Here is an 8154-nt window from a genome sequence, read left to right on the forward strand (position 1 = left end):
AGAAATGGAAGGTCTAACTAATGACATCCCGCTACTTAAGTTGACAAAAGAAAAACGTTAATTACAATAACTGAAAGGTGTAGATGAAGGTCATTTTCGGCTGTCAAGATACTTAGGATGTGGTTGAGACTGGGTATAAGGAACCGGCGAACACGTATGAGTATTCAAATGCCCAGTTGAACGCGTTGAAGGTCGTTTGAGCTAAAGACAAAGTAGTTTTATACCTACTATATTGATCTGTCGACGAATATGCTTTGAGAAGATAGCTGACTCAAAATCTCCAAAGTAGAATAAGATACACTCGAAATATCAAACAAAGGAGACGAACGGGTGAAGCAAGTCCGACTTCAACCCTTAAGGGACGATCTAGAAAACATGAGAATGCAAGAGTCTAAAATCGTATTTGAGTTCATTATTCGGGTGAAGACCGTGGTGAACAAGCTGAATCGTAATGGTGAGAGTCTTTCATCAAACCGAGTTGTTGAAAAGATTCTGAGGTCATTGACATATAATTTTTAAAATATAGTGTGCGCAATAGAGGAATTCAAGGATCTATCAATGTTCACCATTGAAGAGCTTACTATGTCCCTAGAAGTGCATGAGTAGAGAAGGAAAAATAAGAAGGGGGAGTCCCTTGAACAGGCTATACAGAAGAAGGCAACAATAAAAGAGGAGAAAGTGTTTTATGCTCAAAACACTAGAGGAAGAAGAAAAGACAGAGGCCTAGGTGGAAGAGGAGAGGAGGAGGAGGAAGTGAGCAAGTTGGCCAACAGAACTGACATGGCCGAGGTCTCAAGGTGGCCAGACAAACACAAACAACAATATTGAGTGTTATTATTGTGGAAAGTATGGGTATGTTGACAAGGATTGTTACTCGATAAAATGGTACAGTTGTGGAAAGTTGGGTCATATTTCTAAAGATTGTAGATCTGAGAAGAAAAAGAAAGAATCAACAAATTTTTTGGCTCAAAAAGAAGATGAAGGATTGTTGTTGGTGACAAAAATTCTAGATACCGAGATCAAACCAAGTTATTCTGATAACTCGTTTTGGTACTTGGACATTGGCGCAAGTAACCACATGTGTGTAAGAGTTGGCTTAAGAGACCAAAAGGTCACGGATTCGATTACATCTGGAAGTGCTTTGAATTTAAGCGGAGTGTTATGTTAGTTCTCCTTTATTCAAAAAATGAAGAAAAAAAATAACCACATGTGTGGTGACAAGAGGTTAATCAAAATACTCTCAAATGTGGAGTTCGGATCAATTTCTTTCGGTGATATTTCAAAAGTAACTGTCAAAGGTCGAGAAACGATCATGTATCAATAGAGAAATGGGAGAATCAGAGAGATTAGAGATGTTAACTACGTACCTGGTCTCAAAAGCAACATACTGAGCATAAGACAGTTGATGGAGAAATGGTACTCGGCTCTAATGAAGGACCGAGAACTACAACTGAAGGATAAACTTGGGAGGCTCATTACCCAAGTAGAAATGAAGAAAAATTGCATGTACAAGATAAATGAAGCAAGTGAGGACTTCTTTCCCAAGAAATTCTAAATATCGAGCAAAGGAGCAACTTATACCGATCTATACTAGTTTATGTGGGCCGATAACTCCAAAATCATTTAGTGGTAAGAGATACTTCCTCTCTTTAATTGATGATTTCTCGAGGAAGACGTGAGTTTATTTTCTAAAAGATAAGTCAGAAAAGTTTGAAACCTTCAAGAAATTTAAGCATGAGACATGACCTAATGTTGAGTGTTGGGATAGCAATTAAGCAGATTCATGGATGATCAAAACTATACATTGGAAGGCCTTGAAGAATATTTTAAGATATGTTCGAGGAACCCTTTCACTTGGTCTTTTCTATTCAATATCAAATAACTACCGATTAGTAGGTTACTTGGATAGTAATTAGCAAGGTTTTGAAAATCGTTCCGGTGATCAAACCGGTTGTTTTGACGAATTCCGGTTCAATAGGTCCAACCGGATGAACCACCGGTTAGACCGGGTGTTAATATTTCTTCTTCATCTTCCTGAGAAAAGCTTAACAGATCCTCTTCTTTATCTTTTGACTCAAACCTCTCACCTTCTTCCTCCTCACTTCTACTATCATTCATCGATGCCAGATTCACTCTCTGATCGATGCCAGATTCACTCTCTGATCGATGCCAGATTCACTCTCTGATGGATCCTCACATTCGTCATCACTGTTCAAATCACTTCTATTTGCTAGATCTGAGATGGGTACATCATTATCGTAAGCCAGATCAGCTTATTCTTCATCCTCTCGAGTAAAGAGAACAATCACTCGGTCATTTAGGTTACTGAGATTATGCAGATGAATTGGACGGTGCTATCAACAACAAAAACTTTGGCTATAATCTTCCTAAGATCTCCATGGCATCCCCAATTTGTAAGAAGAATGGTAACAGTAGCATTGAAGCATCAGATAAATTGGGTCCTTTGTATTTTTGGATATCATTAAAGGTAGATACAGTATAACAAGCATAGCGCGATCTGAGTCGGATTCAAGAACACGACCGATAATTTTCAATGTACAGAAGGAATCAACATCAGAAGTAATATTATTAATAAGACAAGCATTTGAAAGATTCGAACTTATTCTATCTCATTTCCTTCTTACAAATTAGAACTCATAATCAAAACAAACTGTAAAAATGGAATCCAGTAATTGATTTCCTAGATCTGAAGTACCTGGAAGGCTGGAATGATTAGAAGTCAGAGGAAGATGAAAAGGAATAGAAATTTAGGAGTTTGGAGAGAGAAAAAGAATAAAAATGAAGTAACCTTACCAACCTGGAATTCCGGAATTTGTTTTTCGCCCGAACCGTCCGATCAAACTGGATATTGACCGGTTCGTAAGGTGCACATATTGAGGTTAGAAACCGGTACGGTTAATCATCCGTTTTGTGGTCTGACCGGTTAGACCAGCGATCCGACCGCGTACTTTAAAACCTTGGTAATTAGTGTGGTAATGTTGATGACCGGAAAAGTACTTTGGGTTATGTATTCCTACTCGAGAATATGACTTTTACTTGACTATCAAAGAAACAGCCTATTATAACTTTATCAACATGCGAGGAAAAGTATGTGAGGGGCTATTGGAGCGTGTGTCATGTAGTCTGACTTTTAAATTTACTAAGGCATTTGGGATTAAACCGAGATGAAGAGACTATGATCCGAGTTGATAACAAGCCGATGATTGAGTTGGCAAAGAATCTGGTTAATCACAGAAAGAGAAAGCACATCGACGTCCGATTTCATTTAATTCGAGAACAAGTCAAAGAAGGAAATATTGAGTTGGAGCACGTTGAAAGTCGAGCTCAAGCCGCTGACATATTTACCAAGCCACTACCGACCACATTGTTGGAGAGTTATAAAAGGCTGATTGGAATGAGAGATGGGAAGAGTATTTAAGTTTAAGAGGGAGATTTGTCAAATAAACTTAAATTAATAAGTTTTTTGTTTTTGATGTTAAATATTCCTATAGTAATAATAATGGTTTTAGGGTGAGTGGGATAACCAAGAGATTTGGCTGAAGACTTATTCAATATGCACAATAATTTATTTTATCATTTGAAGAGTCAAACATATAAAGAGTCATTATTTTCCTATAAAGACTTGTAAGAATCCATTTGAGATAAGAATAAGAATAAATATATTTTGCCCTCTTGTTACCATCAGTTTGGAACTTGTTTTGGATTATGGGTTAACCTCGGTAAATTTGAGATCTTTATCTCAAATTATATATCCAGTAGAAAGAAGCTGATGGCACTTGTGAGCATCTTAGGCTTCGATGTGGGGTCATTTCCGTCAACTTATTTTGGGATGCCTTTAGGTGTTAAAACTCGTTCCAAAGCTTTTTGGGATCCGATCATCGCCAAAATGGAAAGAAAGTTACCAATTTGGAAGAGTAAGATGATTTCGAAAGGTGGACGTCTAGTTCTCTAGCATCTATGCCCATTTACATAATGTCTCTATTTCTTATACCTAAAAGTGTGATTGTGAAATGGAAAGAATTATTTGTAAGTTTTTTGGGGGGTCTTTTGAGTCATTCTTTTTTCATTTGGTCAGTTGAGATAATGTGAAGAAGTTTAAGGACTAGGGAGCCTAGGTATACGTGATTTGACTTCATTTAACAAAGCTCTTTTATTAAAATGGTGTAGGTGTAGTAGATAATCCTCGTAACCTACCTCTTTGTGGGCTACTATGATCAGATGTAAGTACGTGCAAGATTAGTCTTCACTAGACCTATTAATCGGGCAATATGATGTAGTATTTGGAGGCATCTTGATAATGTGGAAGTCTTTTTGTGGATAATGCATATTTTCAATTGACGATGGTTCTTCGATTAGTTTTGGGGATAACGTATAGTGTAGTGTCAGAAGTTTTTCCTCACCGTTCCCAGCTCTTGCCTCAATCGCTATATGTAGAGATGGCACAGTCAATGATATGTTTGACGTGAGTTCTAATGGTTTTGCATTGAGAATTAGGTATATAAAAATACTAAATGTTGTAAAGTTAAATTCACACGATAGGAGTGTTGTGGGGCGTAAAGAGGTGAATCCTTCTTTGTGTGATACTTTGAGTTGACAAGATATTGACAATTTTAAGGTTAGTCATTGTTACTCTTTAATGGTGAAGAATGCTCCTTACGATCTTATATGGGAGAAGTTGTGAGACTCTAAATTCCCATCAAAAATCTCATTTTTTGGATAGAGTGTCATGCATTAAAGGATATTGACGGATGATATATGCATAAAAAATTGTGTATTATGACGAGTTGTTGTAGAATATGTCATAAAGAGGCGGAGTCAGCGTCTCACTTGCTCCTACACTATGATGAGTGATTACGATTTGAAGCTTATTATGGAATATGACAGGCATTTAGTGGGTTGTGCCGAAATCTATTATTAATTGTTGGGAAGTATGGATATAGACAATGAGTTTGGTTGGTCTAAGTTGTTGGGCCCCTATTCTGCTTATCTTCTAATGGGATCATTTGGTTTGAAAAGATTCATAGAACGTTCAGTAATCGTTGTCGACCTATGCGTTTAATTCATAATTTTATTATTATGATAATAGGGGAGGTTTCATTGGATAAACCAGATATGGGGGTCGGGAAACTCATTGATCTTCTCGAAGACCTCCGTGCTCGTTAAAATTTGTTTTTTTTTGTTTTGTTTTTTGTCATTGATGAACAATTTTGTGTTGTGTTTTTTTTTCAATTTTTATTGATTTTGTCGTTGAGCTTAAACAACTCTCATCTATATCATTTTGCATGGACCGTTTTCCAAAAAGTAATTCGGGTCAAATCTCTAACTTGAACATAACATGTTTATTTGTAATTGACTCGAACCAAACTCATTTCACCCGATTGATCTAATTCAACTCGAATCCAGTTTGATTTAACCCGATATAATTATATCACACATCTCTATTTGAAATTAAAATGACATCAACGCAAAACAAAAATGAAGCTAAATTACAAATCAATTTACATAAAACTCTACAAAAAAAAATAAGTGAGTGTATAGAAAGGACAAACACAAAACTTTACAAAAGAAAATTATTAACATGTAGGAATGTCTACTTTTGATCATTTAAGATCGACCCAATTTTGACATGTTTATTAATCAGGTTAAACAAGTTGACCTAATTTCGATCATAACCCCAAAATACATGACATTAACTTGATTTTTTCGTGTTCGGTTCAGATCGTGTTTTCGTGTCGGATTAGAAGTTGTCGGTCCTAACTAAGATAGTTAGGAATGAAGAGTCCGAAATTTTTATTTTTTTAACGGTATAAATGTTACATGACTCCCTATTTTAAAAAAATAAATTAATTAAGTACTCTATATTTTATTTAATTCTAAAAAAATACAAAATCCATGTTTATTTACTAGTTTATCAATAACTTTTCCTCTAATTTCTTTAGGCAAATCCCAATTTTTTTTTTAAGTATATCGTAAATCTTTTTTTTTTTCGTCCCTACTTGAACTAGAGTTTGCTACTATGTACAAGGAATAATTATTTATTTTAATATAAAATATTAAACATTTTTTTTATCTTATTTTTCAATTAAAATTTTTTAATCGCAATTATCAACTATGAGCAGGAACGGAACCCCCGGTTAGCTCGATTTACATAATAAAATACCCACTCAAACCTTAGACTGAGAAAATTAAAAATTAACTGTCGATTTCCGTTTCTAAGTCAATTCAATTTGATTGGTTCTGTTGATTTTATTCATTCATGCATAAAGAAAAAACAACTTAAAATTATTAAATTTTCAACAAGACCAACAATATTAAATTTCATTGTTTCAGTATATTCTCACTTCTTTTAACTATGAATTCATTTTTCCACATGTTTCATGATAAATTCTAATTTCACAAAAATTTAACAACTAAAATTAGACAAGAAACATACATCAACATATCATATTCTAGTTGTTTAGTTCTAAAACCCAATTATCTGCAAAAGTTATAAAAATAAATTGAAAATATTAACTTTATTCAATAAAATGAAATACCAAAAGATGTAATCATAGTTAAACTTAAAACTTATAAATAGGTTAGTATTTCATCATCTTCAAACTCCTTAGAAATTATAAAACGGAACGAACAACAAACTTAACTTCTAAAGATCGAACAAATTAATTCTCTAAACTATTTAACTTCGACTACTCTAAAATATAATTATGTGTCTTTAAAAAACTATTTTAGCTAAAGACTTCATAGAAACTTCATCATTTTAATGAATAGCTTGCAAATGATAGTATATATAATCATTTTCACAATAATTATATTTTTTTTATCATCACTAGCTTGAGTATTAAATTGAGGATAGCCACCAATTGTAATGATATTAGGTTGAGGTTTGGACCAAACCTCATTATTTATTATTATTATTATTATTATTAGGTTGAGATTGAAGCCTAATTCTTAATTAATTATCTATTTAAATCCTGTCAAAATATAAAGTATGTGGTATGATCAATTTGTTATCAAATTTGTAAAATAATGAAAAAAAACAATATAAATAAAATCAAGAAATAAAAAAAATTAAAGATAAAAAACTATTAGAATTAATCAAAAAATATAAAGCATTAGGTATGATCAATTTGTTATCTAGGAGTCATTGTTTTCGGATTATGGTTTCTTTTAGGCATGTAATAATAATTTGATTAGTGTGGAGATTTGTAACACTAGTAAAAAAGTGCAGAACTCATATTATTTTGGGTTTAAATTTTCACAATCAAACCATTTAAAAATAATAATAATAATAATAATATGGTTTTGAGATTTTAAAGATTGTAATTTCTATCATTTACAAAATCATGTCTTTTTTTTTCCTATTTAAGGGCAATGTCTTTAAAGATAGTGAAAGGGTTAAAGATGCAATACAATGCTATCATACTGTTTTGTTTGGTTGTGACTGTTAGTCCTTTTTTATTTTTAAATCTCATATTCTAACTAATTATGTTTATTTTTGTAAATTGTTTTTGTTTTTATCAAGGAGAACTTCATTTTATACCATTGTTGCTTTCTCTATTTGTGAAATAAAGTACATGGCAATGGCTGAGGCACTATTATTTTTACTTTGGCTCAAAGGCTTAATTTGTGGGAGAATTTCTTGGGAAGGACATTGAAGTGGGAGATTTTGGTGACAATAAAGGGTCTACAACTTAGTAGAAATCTACAACACGATTTCATTAGATTTCATTTTATTAGGGATTTAATTGAAGAAAAAAGGTTGAATGAAGAAAGTTGTAAACAAGGACCGTCTTAATGACATGCTTACTAAGATTGTTCAAATAACGAGATTTCATCATTGTATGGAGTTAACCAACAATCATAATAAAAAAATATTATTTTAATTAGAACAATTCTAATGGGCTACCTAGAGCTAAAGAAGGGTTTTCCCTAACCCAAAGGCTTGTTGGGTTTACTGAAAGGTCGGGAACTGAAGGGTCGGGAACTGAAGGGTCGGGAGGAGACCTCCTCCTATGGAGACACTCCTCCTATGGTCTAATAATAGGAGGCATTTCATTAGAAATAAACACAACTATGAGAGAGATTTTAACACATCTTTTGATTAGAAAGATACATAAGAGAGTAAAACTATAG

Source organism: Impatiens glandulifera, chromosome 5 (genome assembly GCF_907164915.1).
Source record: "Impatiens glandulifera chromosome 5, dImpGla2.1, whole genome shotgun sequence".
NCBI classification, from domain to species: domain Eukaryota; kingdom Viridiplantae; phylum Streptophyta; class Magnoliopsida; order Ericales; family Balsaminaceae; genus Impatiens; species Impatiens glandulifera.